The 18,641-nt window shown below is 44.1% G+C and overlaps 1 protein-coding gene and 1 long non-coding RNA gene across 3 annotated transcripts in view; one reads left to right on the top strand and one right to left on the bottom strand.

Annotated features, from left to right (window-relative positions):
* The window catches only part of LOC148108216 (uncharacterized), a 35,440-nt gene extending 24,145 nt beyond the window's left edge, over positions 1–11,295 (bottom strand). Inside the window, exon 1 of the long non-coding RNA XR_015728020.1 lies at positions 9,831–11,295. This is a non-coding gene — a long non-coding RNA (uncharacterized LOC148108216). The remainder of the gene's footprint in view (positions 1–9,830) is intronic.
* The window catches only part of RPGRIP1L (RPGRIP1 like), a 121,276-nt gene extending 106,727 nt beyond the window's left edge, over positions 1–14,549 (top strand). For both annotated transcript variants that reach the window (XR_006781297.2, XR_006781298.2), the window contains 2 exons: positions 11,457–11,523; positions 14,381–14,549. The gene's annotated coding sequence lies outside the window, so the exon portion shown is untranslated. The remainder of the gene's footprint in view (positions 1–11,456; positions 11,524–14,380) is intronic.
* The last annotated feature ends 4,092 nt before the right edge of the window (positions 14,550–18,641 follow it).

The following is an 18,641-nucleotide window of genomic DNA, read 5'->3' as shown; positions in this document are numbered from 1 at the left end:
TAGGTCGTGGATTAATGATGGCTCAAAACTGCCCCCATCAAGAGGTGGGATCGTTTTTTCCTCCCCCTTGGATCTGGGCTGTGCCTGTAACTACATTGACCAAGAGAATGCAGTGGAAGAGATTCTGTGTTAGTCCCTGATATCCCCTTTAAGAAGTCCTCATTCCCTTTGAGCTCTTCTTCAGTTATCTATCCATTTGAGCTCATTGGCTGATAAACACACAGACTGTGGTATCTCTCAGACCAGGAATGCCAATATCTTTTCCCAAAGATCTCCCTGATACATATTTCACTGGAGTCCATCTCCTTGCAGTGTGATTGTCTTGCTACTATCATTGTCATTTCTTGACATAGCATAGCAACTCTTTTGCCATGATTAACAAATTCTGATGTTTAACATGTCTGCAGAGTTACAGTCATTAGCAGCTGTGGTTTCTGCTACTGGGAACAGAGGAGGAAGGCCTTCTTCCATGGAGCACCATTACGAGCTTCCCAGGGAATGGAAGAACACCTCTGTTGATAATACTTGGCTTTGAGTTCAAGCAAGATGTCAGGAACAGCAGCTTGGGGAGTGGCTGCTGCCCGCTAATCTCAAATCAGGATTGACATATGCAGCCTGGTCTATTTCTACTGCAGACATTTCATTTGAAATAGCTACACTGATAAACAAAATAATTGTAAATATGTATTTTTTCATATTACATGTGGGAACGATTTGCATGGAAGAATCCTTTAATGGCAAATAAAACATGACCATCAAGCTCTAGTCAATACCATATTATTGCTTTTATGGCAATTAACATCCCAGCTTGGGTTAGTCTTGTTATTGTCACTGTTTTTGTGATTAAAATCAGTGACCCCAAATCAAAGGCATAATCCATGAAAGAAATAATTGAGAAGCTGGACTTCGTTAAAACTTAAACTTCTGCTCTGCAAAAGACACTGTCAAGAGAATGAGAAGACTGGGAGAAAATATTTGCAAAAGAGATGTCTGATAAAGGACTGTTGTCCAAAATATACAAAGAACTCAAAACTCAACAGTTAGGAAACAAACAACCCAATTTAAAAAATGCGCCAAAGATCTGGACACCTCATCAAAGAAGTATACAGATGGAAAATAAGTAAATGAAACATGTTTAGCATGTGTCATTAGAGAATTACATATTAAAACAACAACAACATGCTACTACACACCTACTAGAATGGCCAAAATCTGAAACATCGATAGCACCAAATGCCGGCAAGAATGTAGCACAACAGTCACTCTCGCACATTCCCGGTGGAAATGCAAAATGATATGGCCACTTTGTTTTTGTTTTGAGGTTTTTTTTTTTAATTTATTTATTTGCCAGAGAGAGAGAGCGTAAGCAGGGGGAGCCAGAGAAGGAGAGGCAGCTCCCCGCAGAGCAGGGAGATGATGTGGGGCTCAATTCCAGGAGACTGATGTTGGGCTCAATCCCAGGACCCTGGGATCATGACCTAAGCCAAAGGCCAATACTTAACCGACTGAGCCACCCAGGCGCCCCAATATGGCCACTTTGCAGGACAGTTTGGCAGTTCCTTGCAAAGCTAAACATATTCTTATGGAGCAATCTGGCAACTGTGCTCCTTGATATTAACCCTAATGAGTTGAAAACTTATGTCCACACAAAAACCTGCATACAGACATTTATAGCAGCTTTATTCATAAATGCCAAAACTTGCAACCACCAAGATATCCTTCAATATATGGATGGATAACCAAAGTGTGGTACATTCAAACACTGGAATATTATACAGCATGAAAGCCATGGAAAGACACAAAAGAACCTTCGATGCATATTACTAAGTGACAGAAGCCAATCCAAAAAGACTATATGCTGCATGATTCCAATTATATGACATGCTACAAAAAACAAAACTATGGAGATAGGAAAAAGATCAGTGGTTGCCAGGGTTAGGAGGAGGAAGGGAGGAATAGGTGTAATAGAGGATAGTTAAGGCAGTGAAAGTGTTCTATATGGTACTATAATGGTGGATACATGTTATTATACATTTGTCCAAACCTATAGAATGCCCAACACCAAGAGCAAACCCTAATGTCAACTATGGATTTTGAATGATAATAATATGTCAGTGTAAGTTTACCAGTTGTTAACAAATGTCCCACTCTGGTGCAGGATGTAGATTGTGGGGAATAGTGTGCATATGAGGGAGTGGGGGCTGGGGGAAGACAAGAGATTTGTGTACTCTCTATACTTTCAAACCAATTTTTTTATGAACCCCAAACTGCTCTAAAAAATAAAGTCTTTTTAAAAAACTACAGAAGAGACTTACATTTTCACATTCCTGCTTTTTTGAAGCCCTGGAGCTCTTTAGATATTAAGTTCTTTCATATAAGATTCTTGGGTGACAGTAGAAAAATATATCTTCAAACTATATGAAAAGAGTTAGAGACAGCTGAGTCCACTGAACAAGGTTGACTGGTTCTGCTAGTAACCAACTACATGTCCATAATTAAACCAACTTCCTTGGATCTTTCACCTTAACCTGATGTGAGCATATGGCACCAGACAGTTCTAAAATCACCTTCATCTTGAAATTGTGATCCTTTCATTTCCATTTTCTATTTTTTATTTCCACATACAGATGGTATGGTTTCAGGGTCATTGTCACACTGGACCCAGGTATTCTAGAGAGAATGTAACTTTGGAAGTCAGGCAGTTACTTGTATTGGATAAATAAGAGGAAAGATATTGTAGGATTAGAGACTTGCATTTTAAAAAATGTATAATGATCCAGGAGATATTATCCAGCAAACTTGGCAGTACTCTGTCCTTCACAGAGGAAAGAACCAGAGCTGATGGAACATCCATTGTGATCACACAGAGAGGTTCTCAAGGACAGATTTCTCCCCAATATGGGAAGCACTGAATGATTCAGTATGGACATTCTGAAGGGACAAGGCTGTAACAGAAGACACATGGAGAACATACTTATGAAATGGAATGAAAAAGAGTTGTGAACACTTACCAGATTTTATATTCTTAAAAGGTAAACAGAGGATTATACTTTGAAAAGATTTAGAAAATTGATAAATTTTTAGCCAGATTCATCAAGAATAAAAGAGAGATGACTCAAATAAATAATATTAGAAAGGAAGGAGGAGAAATAACAACCAAAACCACAGAAATACAAAGGATTATAAGAGAATACCATGAAAAATTACATGCCAAAAAATTGGACAACCTGAAAGAAATGGATGAATTCCTAGAAACATATAACCTTCCAAAACTGAATCAGGAAGAAATAGAAAATTTGAACAGACTGATTACTAGCATTGAAATTGAATCAGTAATCGAACACCTCCCAACAAATAAAAGTCCAGGACCAGATGGCTTCATAAGTGAATTCTACCAAACATTTAAAGAGGAGTTAATACCTATTCTTCTTGAACTATTCCAAAAAATAGAAGAGGAAGGAAAGCTTCCAGATTCATTCTACAATTTGTTCATTCTACATCTATTACAATGATATCAAAACCAGTTGAAGACACTACCAAAAAAAAGAAAGAAAGAAAGAAAGAAAGAAAGAAAGAAAGAAAGAAAGAAAGAAAAGAAAAGAAAAGAAAAAGAAAAGTAAAGGCCAACGTCTCTGATGAACATAGATACCAAAATCCTCAACAAAGTATTAGTAAACCGAATCCAACGATACATTTAAAAAAATCATTCACTAGCATCAGGTGGATTTATTTCAGGAATGCAAGGGTAGTTCAATGGTCACAAATCAATCAATGTGATATATCACATTAATAAGGGAAAGTATAAGAACCACATATGGTCATCCCACTAGATGCAGAAAAAGCACTTGACAAAGTACAATATCCATTCATGATAAAAAAAAAAAAGTCTCATCAAAATAGATTCAGAAGGAATATACATGAACATAATAAAGGTCATGCATGAAAAACCCACAGCTAACATCATACTCAGTGGTGAAAAACTGAGAGCTTTTCTTTTAAGATCAGGAACAAGACAAGGATGTCCACTCTCACCACATTTATTCAACATAGTACTGGAAGTCCTAGCCACAGAGACCGGACAACATAAAGAAATAAAAAACATCCAAATTGGTAAGGAAGAAATAAAACTTTCACTATTTGCAGATGACATGGTACTATATAGGGAAAACCCCAAATACTCTACCAGAAAACTGCTAGAACTGATAAATGAGTTTAGTAAAGTTGCAGGATACAAAATTAGTATACAGAAATCTGTTGCATTTCTATCCACTAATAATGAATTGACAGAAAAAGAAATTAAGAAAACAATCCCAATTACAACAGTACCAAAAGTAACAAAACACCCAGGAATAAAGTTAACCAAGGAGGTGAAAGACTTGTACTCTGAAAGCTATAAAACATTGATGAAAGAAATTGAAGATGACACAAACAAATGGGAAGATATTCCATGCTCACGGATTGGAAAAACGATTATTGTTAAAATGCCCATACTACTCAAAGCAATCTACAGATTTAACGCACTCCCTATCAAAATACCAGCAACATTTTTCACAGAGCTTGAATAAATAATCCTAAAATTTGTATGGAACCACAAAAGACCCCAAATAGCCAAAGCAATCTTCAAAAAGAAGAACAAAGACAGAGGTATCACAATCCCAGATTTCAAGACATACTACAAATCTGTCATAATCAAGACACTATGGTATTGGCACAAAAATAGATGCATAGATCAACAGAACAGAATAGAGAGTCCAGAAACAAACCCATGCTTATATGATCAATTAATGTACAACAAAGGAGGCAAGAATATACAATGGGGAAAAGACGATCTCTTCAACAAATGGTGCTGGGAAAACTGGATAGTTACATGCAAAACAATGAAATTGGACCACTTTCTTGCACCATACACAAAAATAAACTCAAAATGGATTAAAGGCCTAAATACAAGACCTGAAACCACAAAACTAGAAAAAATCATAGGCAGTACTTTCTTTGGCATTGGCCACAGAAACACTTTTCTGGATAGGTCTCCTCAGGCAAGGGAAACAAAAGCAAATTAAATTATTGGGAATACTCCAAAATAAAAAGATTTGCACAGCAATGGAAACCCTCAACAAAACTCAAAGACAAACTACTGAATGGGAGAAGATATTTGCAAACGATATATACAATAGGAAGTTAATATCCAAAATATATAAAGAACTCATACAACTCAACACCCAAAAAACCCAATTTAAAAAAATGGGCGGAAGACATGAATAGACATTTTTCTAAAGAAGACATACAGATAGCCAATGGGCACATGAAAAGATGCTCAACATCACTCATCATCAGAGAAACGTAAATCAAAACCACAATGGGATGTCACCTTACACCTGTCAGAATGGCTAGAATCAAAAAGACAAGAAATAACAAGTGTTGGGGTGGCTGGGTGGCTCAGTCATTAAGCGTCTGCCTTCAGCTCAGGGCATGATCCCAGAGTCCTGGGATCGAGCCCCGCATCAGGCTCCGCCACTGGGAGCCTGCTTCTTCCTCTCCCACTCCCACTGCTTGTGTTCCCTCTCTTGCTGGCTGTATCTCTCTCTGTCAAATAATAAATAAAAATCTGAAAGGAAAGGAAAGGAAAGGAAAGGAAAGGAAAGGAAAGGAAGAAAGAAAGAAAGAAAGAAAGAAAGAAAGAAAGAAAGAAAGAAAGAAAGAAAGAAAGAAAGAAAGAAAGAAAACGAAAGAAAGAAAAAGAAGTGTTGGTGAGGATGTGGAGAAAAAGGAACACTTGCGCACTGTTGGTGGGAATGCAAGTTAGTACAGCCACTGTGGAAAACAGTGTGGAGGTCCCTCAAAGAATTAAAAATAGAGTTACCGTATGATCCAGTAATTTCACTACTGGATAATTACCCAAGGAAAATGAAAACACTCATTTGAAAAAATATGTGCATCCCTATGTTTATTGCAGCATTATTTACAATAGCCAAGATATGAAGCAATCCAAGTTTCCATCCATAGATAAATGGATAAAGAAGATATGATTACACAATGGAATATCACTTAGCCATTCTGATTTTCAGCCATAAAAAAGAATGAGATCTTGACATTTGCAACGGTATGAATGGACTTACAGGGTATAATGCATAGTGAAAGAAGTCAATCAGAGAAAGACAAATACCATATGATTTCACTCATATGTGTAACTTAAGAAACAAAACAGACAAACAAAGGAAAAGAGACAAAAACAAAAATAGACTCTTAAAAACAGAGAACAAACTGCTGGTTGCCAGAGGAGGGGTGGGTGGAGGAGGGGTAAAACAGATAAAGGGGATCAAGAGTACACTTATCTTGATGAGCATTGAGTAACGTATAGAAATATTTAATCATTATATTGTACACCTGAAACTCATATAACACTGTATGTTAATTACACTTCAGTTTTTTAAAAAAGAAGATTGCACTTGTAGTAATGGCAGAATAATAACTAAAACCTATGGATAAAATTTTTAAAAAACAAATATCTGAATGCACTGGAGAAAGTCCCAAAGCAGGCATAAACTAAAAAAATGTTCTCTTTCTCTTATTCTCATTCCCTCTCTCTCTCTCTTTCCATGTCTCTCCATATCTCTCTGTCTCTGTCTCTTTCACACACACACACACAGATAGACACACACACACACACACACACACACACACACACACACACACTGAACTTTTTGCCTGAGGGCAGGCCTTAGTCAGCCACCATGCAAGTGGCTAAAGCTCAGAAACCTTCAGTGTAGGAAGCATGAATAATAAGAGGAGTTTAGGATGACCACAGCAGTTGAAAAACAGGGTGTGGGGAGGATCATGAAAAGAAGAGATCCGCAGAGGGAGAGCCCTAAACACAATGTATAAACTCTGCCTCTACCTCTAGCTGCCCCTGACCCACACATTCACGGAGCAGATTTCAATCAGTCCAACGAAGAATCGAATAACTCAACCGAGATTTCAGTTGCTGCTTACAACAGAAGAGAGAGTTTGGAGTTTGAATTAACTGCTAATGAAGAGGACAGAAGAATGTAATGATTCCAGGGTCTTTGCAACGTATCATTCATAAAATCCAGGATATTATCCGAAATTACTAGACATACAAAGGCACAGGAAAATGTAATCCACACTTAAGAGTGAAGGTAACCAATGAAGATATTAACCCCAAGAAGACCCAGATATTGGGACTGGCAAACAGAATTTTAAAGGAGCTATTATAACTATGTTCAATAATGTAAAGATATGCTTGTAATAAATTAACAGATAGGAAATCTGAGCAGTAAAATAGAAACAGTTGAAAATGACCAAGAGGAAATTCCAGAACCAAAAATTAAAATTGGAAGTAAAAAATGCTTAGCTGATCATACATAACAAAAGAGTTAGTGAGTTTAAAATGTATCAATAATAACTGAACAGAATAAAAAAATGTATCAATAAAAACTAAGGGGCACCAAGGGAAAAAGATTTTAAAAGTGAACAGAGGTCACTGGTCTGTGGGGAAATATGAAAAAGTCAAGAGGAGAGAGAGAAAATGAAAAAAATATTTGAATACACCAAAGAAGGATACATTGAAAATAAAGTGTATGTAGGCCTATCATACTCAAACTGATGAAAACTAAAAATGCAGAGAAAATCTTGAGCAGTCAAAGAGAAAGGATATATTACATATAAAGGGGCAAGGCCACAAATGACCTCTGGCTTATCACTAGAAAAAGATGGCAGCCAGGAGACAGTGTAACCACAACTTTAAAAGGCTGAGAGAATAAAAAATTATCAACTCATCATTCTATATCCAACAAAAGTATTCTTCAAGAATGAGGCAAAATGAAAACATTTTCTATAAACAAAAGGTAAGAAAATGTCACCGGCAGACCTGCACTACAAAGAATCCTACAGGAAATTCTTCAGGCTAAAGGAAAACAATACTGGCTAGAAACTCTCCATTAAACCTGCCATTAATAAGGTAAAAGAGGTATGACCAAATATCACCATGAACCCATTTCACTCCCAACGGAGGTAACAAAATATTAGGTAATCATTAGTGCTATTTATAAAATATTTCTGATTTTCCTCATTTTAGGCATACGATAGAATTGCCAATTCCACTTTTCGGGGTTGGGTGTAGCCATATGACTTGCATTAGTTGATGAAATGTGGCAGAAACTTATCAGAGTGTACATTTTGCCTCCTTTTCTTTTTCTGACTTTAATAATCACACAAACACAGAGATGGCAGAGACCCTAGGCAACCTTCAATAGACGTAGAGTATGAGTGAGATTTTTGGGGTTGTTTGTTACCACAGCATAACCTAGCCTATCCTGACTGATACAGAAATTAGTACCTAGGAAATGGTAGCACCATCACAAAGGAAAGTATATGGCACTGGCTTAGGGGGCAAGCATTTAACTGTATAACGACTGTTTCATTGGTGCCTGGAAGGTGTGTGATTCAGGCTTGCAATGGCAAAACATGGTAAAACTATCTCCTGTGATAACTTGGAGGGCAGAGAATTTGTCCAATAAGAACTCTTTTTCTTCCTGACGTGTATTCCAGCAGACAATGATCAAGACAGCGGATATGCTCTCAGCATATGTCCCAAAGCGAGGGTGTATGGAACAAAGTGGACATGAGAAATAAACCTTTTTTTTTAGACACTGAGATTTGAGGGTTGGTTTTTGTAGTGGAAGTCAATGCATTGTAACTGATGACAGAAAATGCTGACCCAGTCATGCTCATGGAGTATGGTGGTGGTTGGTAGGCAAAGCACTCTGTGTTTTCACCAACAGAGCACAGGCAGGTCGGGGATCCAGGACTATGGGAACATCTGTGGCTATTTACAAATTGAATATCCCCACTTCCAGCAAAAGGCTGAAAGCAATGCCTGGGATTATCCTAGACAGAGAATGAAGGGCAGAGGAATATCCACTTGATGGGTCCCCAACTCTGATATCTTGAAAATTCTCTCTGCATTTATTGAAAGGAATTCAAATAAGAGCCTAGCCCAGAGAGAAGACTCATTGCCAACGCTGGCACGTTCTCAAACAATGAAAGACCAGGGAGTACAACAGTATACACTGTGTGATCCCATCTTTGTTGTTAAAAAGATCGACTTCGGTGTGAAATGTCTATTCCATAACGTCAATGGTTGGCTACCTCTAGGATTACCAATGATCTCTATTTCTTTTTTTTTTTTTTAAGATTTTATTTATTTATTTGACAGAGATAGAGACAGCCAGCGAGAGAGGGAACACAAGCAGGGGGAGTGGGAGAGGAGGAAGCAGGCTCATAGCGGAGGAGTCTGATGTGGGGCTCGATCCCAGAACGCCAGGATCACGCCCTGAGCCGAAGGCAGACGCTCAACCGGTGTGCTACCCAGGCACCCCTATTTCTTTTTTTTTAATCTGTATTTTCTCATTCTAAAATAAATATAGTATTTGTTAAATAAAAGCTTTAGAAACAAAGTAGATAAGCAAATACAACAACAACAAAATGAACATTTGGAAGAGAACAGGTCCGAAAAGTCAGGAATCAAATTATTGCTATCTAGGAGGAAGGCACAGGGTCAGTCTTACACCGAGTCCCCTTGTGGGCACTGAAGTTCCTCCCTGAGAGAGTGAACGCAGAGAGAAATCTGTGAGTATGCGGGTAGGGACTTTTCCTTGTTTGGCACTGTGAATTCACCAAGAGAAGAGTATGTGTTAGTACAAGTTGGTTAGCAGGCAATTTTCAGGGTTTCACGAGGTTCATGACAAATGTTTTTGGAGCTTGTTCAGGCCCATGTCTACACATGGAAAGCTCTTCCTACTTTAACTCACCCTTTGGCAGCATGAAGCATGTTAACACCCCATCTGATCACCTTCAGCAAAAAATTAGGGTTCTTCTGAAGTTCCTTCCAGCCCTCTGTATGAAATCCAAGTGTTTGAAATACCACGCCACACCAAGCTGAGAGAGGCAATCTTGTGAGGGAGACAAAAACGTGAATGCTCCGAGGTATTTTACGAGTTGTAGTCAAAACCACCCATACCATACTCAATGTCAATTAACGAAGTTGCTCTTTCACGCAGCGCGTTAGTGGAAGAAAATGAGAGAAAGAAACCAAGTCTAGAATTCTAGGTCTTGAGTCCCCTTACAAAGCGTCGCTTACAAAATGATCTATTTCCGCCACCAGCCCGCTGCGGGATCCTTCTTCTCATAGACTCATTTCCCTCCCAGTCCAATGGGGAGGAGGGAGGGGTGGCCAAGGTGGAGATTGTAATGTTGCACCTCACCACCTCCCCAGTCCTGTCCGGCTCCAGCACTGGAGAGCCTGCGTCACAAATTCGGGAAATCCTGTCTATCTCATGGCTTGTTGGCTGAAGAAGGGTTTCAAAAAAGCTGTGATAAACGATGGACCCAAACACAAGCTTTAATAATTAAAAAGTGGGGCAAAGCTGGTGTTGACCCAGATGTAAAACAGAACCCATTTAGGAAAGAAATAGGCCCCATTCGAAGACATAAATCATCCTTCCTGCTAATACATTTCCTGCGGTCCTTTCCCTCCAAGCGTTGTTGTTCATTTTTCTCACCATCAGTACATAAGAATTGTTTGTTACATATGTAACAACTTAGTGTTTTTCTTCTAAACCACTGTGCTGTGTGTGTTAAGGGCACATATTCTTTCCACCTGTTCTGATTGTCATTGGTGTTATTAAAGAAAAGAAAAACCCTTTCCACTTGGGTTTATTCAGAGAGAGTTAACATCTGATTTTACATGGAACTATTTAAAAGAAAAAGAACAACACGGCCTGCAGCACTTCTAGCATAGGGCATGGGAGTGTTTGATGTCCTGGTGCTTGTTCATAAAAGAATGTTGTTTTGAAATGTGCAGTGAAGTCAGGGAAAGAGATCCAAAGAAAGCTCCCGTTGAGACAAAATCAAATCAACCCACCGCCCCCCAAACACCTCCCTCTTGGATCGGGGGACCCCTGGCTCGGTGCCCACCATCTGTGCCCAGGGCGGCCTCAGCATTGCTGCCTGCAGTGATGTGCGAACATGGGTTGGTCGCAGTCAGGGCACCGGTCAAGGTCATTCGTGTATCGGGACGCACAGAACAGAGGCCGCCCCAGTGGCCTGGCCCACGTCACAAACCTAACCCTAAGTCAGCCAGCACTTAGGGGAAACGCCTCACTGCCGAGGAAACGGAGCATACACCCATCACAGTCCTCCAACTCAGCTGTGGCTAGCTTACCTTACCCGAGAAAAGAGGAGCCTCCTAGCCCACCTAGCCCTGCTTCTGCCTTGTCTCCCTACCACCCCGTAAAGCTCCCGTTACCCCAGGCCCCTCGGGAAGTACGCTCCACTGCGTATGAGGCACCGTGCTCCCCCAAGGCACAGAAACGTCTGCTCTTGAATAAAGGACGTCCAAGTCATTGCTAAATTGTTTTATTTTTGTCATTTGTCAGCACTAACAGGCTGGAGGAGAGACGTCTGTCAGAGCTGACCCAGAGTCTCTGAAGGGATTCTGCCAAAGTGAGTATCACCCAGGTAGTGGCCCTTCCCCAGGAACCCACAGGTTCGTGGGTTACCCTTTAAATAAAGCCAAATAAAATGTCTGGAGCTGCCAGGCAACGCCAGGAGACACTCACCCGGGCCCAGCATTTCGGGGGGGGGGGGCAAAAACTCAGCCATCAAAGGAAATCATATTTTAATGAAGTATTTTAAAAATCAAAATTAATGCAGAAAAATCCATGATGAATAAATTACCAACATTATAAATAAAGAAGGATCCAGAACAATGCATTGCTCAGCTATACCAGAGCCTGAGGCAAAAGGAAAAATCAGTCGTACACTGATACCCTGTCTGTGTTTAAAATTTGGGTAATCTGTTCATCAAAGATTTGTATTTGGGTTTTTTAAACGTTGCATGAAAATAGGGTTTCTCTCAACGGCTGAGTTTTGGAGTGCACGCTCTCAAATGTGCTGAGGCAAGTGCCTCACCTATGTGACCAGACCCCAACCCTGATTCTCGTGCAGGGAAGTAACAGGATCCAGCCTCCTATCCTCCCTCCTACTCTTTCGAGGTTCACCTGCCAGGATGGTGGAGGAAAACAGTGTTTGTTAAGAAACTGTTCCTGGGTCAGCGGGCACGGCAGCCTGTCCCTCTGTGGTCATTCCCCTCCTAATGTCTTGCTGGCCCACCTCCAGCCTCTGCCACAGGTCACTGCCCGGAAGGGCACCATGGTGCCCGTGCACCACTGTAGGGGTCTCAGTTTTACTTTGGGTCTTGGGGAGAGAGGATCAAGGGAGCAGCAGGTGACTGCAGCCAGTAATTACTGTGCTGGCAGGAACCGACTTTAAATTGGAAGTTTCTAGGGGCGCCTGGGTGGCTCAGTCAGTTAAGCATCTGCCTTCAGCTCAGGTCATGATCTTGGGGTCCTGGGATCAAGCCCCATGTCAGGGTCCCTCCTCAGTGGGACGTCTGCTTCTCACTCTCCCTCTGCCCCTCCCCCTGCTCATTCTCTCTCTCTCTCTCTCTCTCACTCAAATAAATAAATTAAATCCTAAAATAAATAAATTGGAAGTTTCTAGTCCTCACGTTTCCTAGAGCTCATCAGCCTGCCTCAGCCCCTCATAGGGAACTGCCAACTTAAGACAGTGCTGGGGGGCCCCTCAATCCCTCCTCTTTTTCCAGAACCCCAAAGCCCTTCTCAGTTTCTCACAGCGCCAAAGTCCTCCTCTTTTCCATGACGCATGTTTGGACTTTTCTCTGTCCAAACCTCTTTCTCTAGGTCATGCCCACAGGGCAGATGCCTCTCTCAGTCAGCAAGGAAGAGTCTCTCCAAATACTAGAAGTGTTTTTTTCCCTCTTTTTTTTTTTTTTAAGATTTTATTTATGTATTTGACAGAGAGAGAGACAGCCAGCGAGAGAGGGAACACAAGCAGGGGGAGTGGGAGAGGAGGAAGCAGGCTCATAGCGGAGGAGCCCGATGTGGGGCTCGATCCCAGAACGCCGGGATCACGCCCTGAGCCGAAGGCAGATGCCCAACGACTGAGCCACCCAGGCGCCCCTGTTTTTCCCCTCTGTGTGCAGCTCTGCCAAGAGGCCGACAGGCTGCAACACCCCCACCTCTCCACCAGCCTTCTCCCCTCCCCGCATGAGCCATGGGATTCGGTCACCTGTGCGCAGGTCTGGGTCCCCTGTCCTGAGGGCCGTGTCCGTTCATCCCTCCCCTCGGCTCTGCGCCCTGGGCCTGGCGTGAAGCAAATGCGGGATGCAGGTGCCCCGAGCTGCCACATCCCTGTTGCTCAGGCAGGCAGGGGGCAGAGAGTGCTAACGACATGGGAACGCAGGGGCCCGCACACAGCGGTGATGCTGCTCGTTCCGAGTTTCCAGTCCCAGAGCCCCAGGGGCTTCTGGGGAAGCGTCTGGTTCCGGCCCCCCTCCCTGAGTACTGCCGGCCCCCACACCAAAACCCCTCCCCCAGAAGGTGCTTAGCTCCCGATTCCACAGCACAAACCCAAAGGCCCTGAGTGTGTAAGGGTGGGGAGAGAAGGGTTTGGATCCCAGTCCCCTCTGCTCCCTGGTGACACGACCCTGTGCATGTGTCATGGTCTCTTCAGGCCTATTTCCCCCTCTGCAGAGTGAGCATCATAAATAGTACTCCCTCCAGGAACTCCCAGGTGGCTCAGTGGGTTAAGCGTCTACCTTCGGCTCAGGTCATGATCTCAGGGTCCTGGGATGGAGTCCCGTGTCCAGCTCTGCGCTCAGCAGGAAGTCTGCTTCTCCCTCTCCCCCTGCTTGCTCTCTCTCAAATAAATAAAATCTATAAAAAATAATAAAAGAACTAACTAAATAAATAGTACTACGTCCAGTAGGCATTACTGTGGGGCTGAATGAGTCTTCCACGCTGAGCCCTAGAAGAGTGTCTAGGACCCGGTAAGCCACTCTTACTACCTCCTGGCCTGTGCCGAGTTTATTTTTTGGCGTAGAGAAGGCAGGTGGAGCTGCTGATCATCTCAGTGTGCCTAAGGCACAGGGCTGAGGGAGCTCTCAGACTCACTCCGGGTCGCACTGGACCCTTCCATTCCCAGGAGCACTTAGAGGGATTGGAAAGTCCCTGGGAAAAGATCCCTTTGCTCCAAAGAAGGAGCAACTTCAGGTTTTAAAGTGTAAATGACCTTAAAGGCCGGAACAGTGGGAGTCAAGTGTGCACACACATCCCTTGACTCAGATCCCCTGGCTTCAGAGGCAAACCCCCAAATGTCCCCGGACCCTGGCTGGGCCTGGAATGGAGTGTGTCTCCCAATAATAATGCAAACGGGCAGGAAGATGGCTTTCTTCAGTGTTTGCATAAAACTTGAGCTTTAGAGCATTTTTTCTTTCCAGAGAAGAAGTCTTTGTGGAAGTACTGGGTCAAGAATGCCTTTTCAAAGCCTGTCTCACACCCCATTGGAAGAGCGCCCTCAGGGAGGGCGAGGTTCCTACAGAGTGCTTCGCAGCAGGAGGGAAGCAGGAACACCCCTGTCTGTCCTCCAGGTCAGTAAGAATCCTTTCCTTCGAGGGAGGACCCCTTGCTTGGGGCCTGGAGACCAGCTCTGTTAGACGCACCCCAAGTTCCACTCCCAGCCCCATCTTCCTGTCCCCCATCCTTTCCTGGCTTGAAAGACCCTGTCGGAGTCCAGAGCCTCCACGTGGGCCCCCAAAGGACCCGCTGGGACTCCGCCAGCGGCACCATCACCTCCCAGGCAGCAAGCAAGACCCCAAGACACAGGCTGACATAAGCTTTACAAAATCCTCCCGAGCCAGCTGGCCTCCCCTTCTACAGAACCAAATGCCAGGAAACTCTGGCTGGCCCGCCAAGTCCCCCTGCCTGAGGGGTGCAGGACTTGCTGACATGTGCCTTTGTCCTTCAGGGCTCCAATCCCCCACCTCCCCGCCAGCACGGGGCACCCCGGCGCAGCAGGGCCAGTCCCTGCAGCTCCTAGCGCAAGGCTGGGAAAGCCAGCTCCAGCCGCTCGGGGGGAGGGGGTCCTGAAAGGCCTATTTTCCACATGCTGCTGGGGAGATACCTGACAGTCCTGGATCCCTGGGCCAGGAGGCCGACCAGAGGCAACCAGGCCACGAGCCGCTCCTTGTCAAAAAGGAAAGAGAGGTCTGGTCTTCCAACCACAGGCCATAGTCTATGTCTTGGGGGAAACTAGTCTCCCAGGGCTGCACTTCGCTTTTCTCCCCTCTTCCTGAAGGGTGTGCCATCCTGACCCCTCTAACACAAATCTATTTGCATCTGCTCAGGCCCCCCGCGTCCCTCAGCATCACAACGCTTCAGTGCCCCATGCCGCAACCAAAAGCAATCGAGAAGAAAGCATGCTGTCCATCAGGGGCCCTGGGAAAAGGCCCAGAGAGATTCCAGCCTATCCACAGCAAAATGTTCCCTCCCCCTTGTCTCCCAGTGTCCCCCCAGTCACCAGGGCAGACTTATGCCCCCTCTTTCTCCTCTCTGCACACTCTGTAGGCCTTTCGCCCTACCTTGCCAGACAGCTGGGTCTGCTTCCATGGAGCCAGTCTCTCCTTCCTCCCGGAGAACCTGTCCTTTAAAATCCCCCTACCGCAGGCTGCTTCCACCGCTAACTCTCATCCCCATCTCCAGAGGCTTTCGAGCCTTGTACACAGGCACCGAATTTTCCAGCTCCCTGCCCCCAGGCTCCCATCTTCAGGGTGAATGAGCTTGTCTGTCTTTACTTCTGTTACTCCTTAACTTGTCATGTGTAAGCCTGTGCTTTCAAATGATACAAAATAGACCCAAACACCTCAATTCTGGAAACTTACTGAAGGTCAAACAGAGACTCAGCCATTAACATCCCCTGTGTTAGAGTAATTTACATTTGTATCTGCGAGGAAAAGCTAAGGAGCCTGGTAGACAGCATTGTATGGCTTTTCTTCATTAACTCAAGTAGGCAGGAAGGAAGCACCAGGGCCAAGTAGAACTATTCCCTCCGGTCTTTCTCCCTCTCCCAAAGAAAACAAAGAACAGAGACACCTATGCTACCCCTCTCCCCAATCTCACTTCACAGAGTTTTGGGAGCCCCGGTATCAGTGAGGCAGGGGACACCCCCGGACTGAAAGTTTCCATGGCCCGGATCGTCAAAGTCCCGCATTTCTGTGAGTTTTGACCTGAGCTGAGGTCAGTGCAGGACAAGGGCGGGCAATGTGCTTACGTGCTGACTGCCTGGAAGGCCTTTTCCATTTTGGAGTGTCGACCGTGGGTCAGACAGTCTCAGGGAATAAGCTGTAAGTGGGGGTGAGTCTTTCCATATGTCTTGCATGAAAATTGAAAATGATCACCTAATGTAGTCCAGAATCCCTCCAAAGCGGTTTTATTGTTTTGAAAAAGAAAAGGAAAAATGTGCGCCAGGTTGAACGTCATGAGGTCTCTGATCCAAATGCACAAAGCAGAACAAATCACCCCTGAAATGGAGTCAAAGAGGGGTCCCAGCGGGCAACAGGTGGGGCTGTGAGTCCAAGTGGACATTTCATAAAGCACAATTTGATGAGGACGATGGCATGTGATAGTCACAGGAATTCCAAACTTCCCATTTTCTGATGAGAGGAAAGAGGCTGCTGAGCTCCTGAGAGACCCTTTAAAATAATTTTCTCAGTACTTACTGAGGGATTTGATGTATACGGTACAAAAAAAGGATGGGGAAGATAATGGACAGCAATTGCACTCCCCCCCCAGGACTGGCAATCCACAGTAGAGTAGCTGACAAGATTCTCTCATTCCCTGCCCCAACATACAGCCTCTCCGCAGATATGTGAAATTCACTGTTAGAGATTCTTTCCTTTGTATTAAACATTCTTAACAATCATGAAAGGAAAACGTTTCTTCCAAATCCCTCAAAGACCGAGTTACATTTCATTTCCAGCCTATTCTACTCTATATGGAGAGTATGGGGGTATTTAGTTTCAGAATGAGTCAAGTAATTTTTTTTATTCCTAATTAGAAATGTGAAATGCTTTACTGAACGAAATGATGTAATGTCTTGGATTTGCTTTAAAATAATACAGAAGGTGAGGGAGTAGGTAGGGATACAGAAACAAGACTGGCTAAGAGCTGATTATTGTGGAAGCTGAGAGATGGGTACATGGGAGTTCATATCTCATACTCTGACTGTTATATACGTTTGTGATTTTCCATAACAGGAGGTATTTATTTCAGAAAGGAAAACAGTAAGATCGTGCTAAAAAAATTATTATGTTTTGTTGCATAATATGCAAAAGTCTTCTCCAATCCTTTCCCCTCCACCCAAGACTACAGCTGTAAACAACTGCTGTCTACTCTTCCAAAAAAAAATTTTTTTTTTAATCCTAGGGTTCTAAAGCCAAGAAGAACCGCAGAGCTATCTAAGGAGGTCTGGTGTCTTCACTGGTGAGGGAGCTGAGGGCCGGGCTGGGCGAATGAGTGCAAGGCAGAGTCCAAACTGGAGTCCAGGCCCCACTGCCCCATGGTCAGTCTCCACTCAACCCCTCGGGGGGTGTGATTTTCCAAACGCACACTTGTTTACTTCCCTAGTTCATGGTATTTCGATAGTGACCAGTGAGAGACAGGAAAGTCAGGCCCAAAGTAGGAGGGCTTTTTACCCAAGACGAGAAGTAGATTCCACAGAGCTCGGTGATCAAGGCAGGAAACCACCTCCCACTTCCTCCATTCTGGGGGCTGGACGAGGCTACTTACCCTCTTCGGAGATCAACGTGGGACCTCGTGTCCGTACCACAACCCAGGACGTAACTGAGCAGCCCCAGGGGGCAGCGGTGGCTACCATTGGCTTACGAATCTGTCGAAGCAGAGAAGTTTGATCAAGAAGGAAAAGCAAAATTCCAGCCCTGGATTCCAAGAACCCTTTGCTTGGGTGAGGAGGAGCCAAAGAGCTCAAGGAAACCTGAAGCTAACCCCCAGTGCATCATCATCCCACCGGACTGAACGATGAACCGAACGGGGCATGATCCGTCAAGCCCATGGGACATTTCTCCGCCCACACAGCCAGACCTGCTGGCAGATTCCCGAGCGGTCCCTGCCAAAAGCCACGGGGAATCCAGTGAAGTCAGCAAAGAGTCCTCAAGCTCTATGTGGCAGGGGCCTCCCCAGAGGTGGCCTGTCCCACCTCGCCTCCGCATCATAGCAAAGCCGCCTAAAGCCACGCTGGGTATGAAGCCACGTCTGGCCACTTAGGGCTTGAAGGAGCTTACAGCTGTCTTCATCAACAGGCCATCCTGATAGGGAGTTCTCCACTTCTGACCCGTGTGCTTTGTAGGACGGACAGAGGCCCGAAGGGCACTTCTAGAGAGATGGCATTTCAGCATTTTAATCAAAGTTGCCATAGGGATAGCCCTCCCTGGCCATAAATGACGTGTTGGTCAGCTTCCTGTTGCTGCTGTAACAACTTACTTAACGCTTAGTGGCCTAGAACAATCCAAATTCATGCTCTTCCAGGTGGGTTTCACTGGTGTCTCCGCTCAGGGTCTCGCAAGGCCAAAATCAAGGTGTCACCTGGCCTGGGTTCTTAGCTGGAACCTCTGGGAAGAATCCGCTTCCAAGCTCCTTCCAGTTGTTGGCAGAATTCAATTCTGGGGCCTGAGGTCTCTGGCTCCA

The sequence above is a fragment of the Ursus americanus genome, chromosome 21, assembly GCF_024610735.1.
Source record: "Ursus americanus isolate L20-20 chromosome 21, mUrsAme1.1.p, whole genome shotgun sequence".
Lineage (NCBI taxonomy): Eukaryota > Metazoa > Chordata > Mammalia > Carnivora > Ursidae > Ursus > Ursus americanus.
The sequence above is the reverse complement of the archived record's forward strand: the minus strand, read 5'-3'. Positions and strand labels throughout refer to the sequence as shown.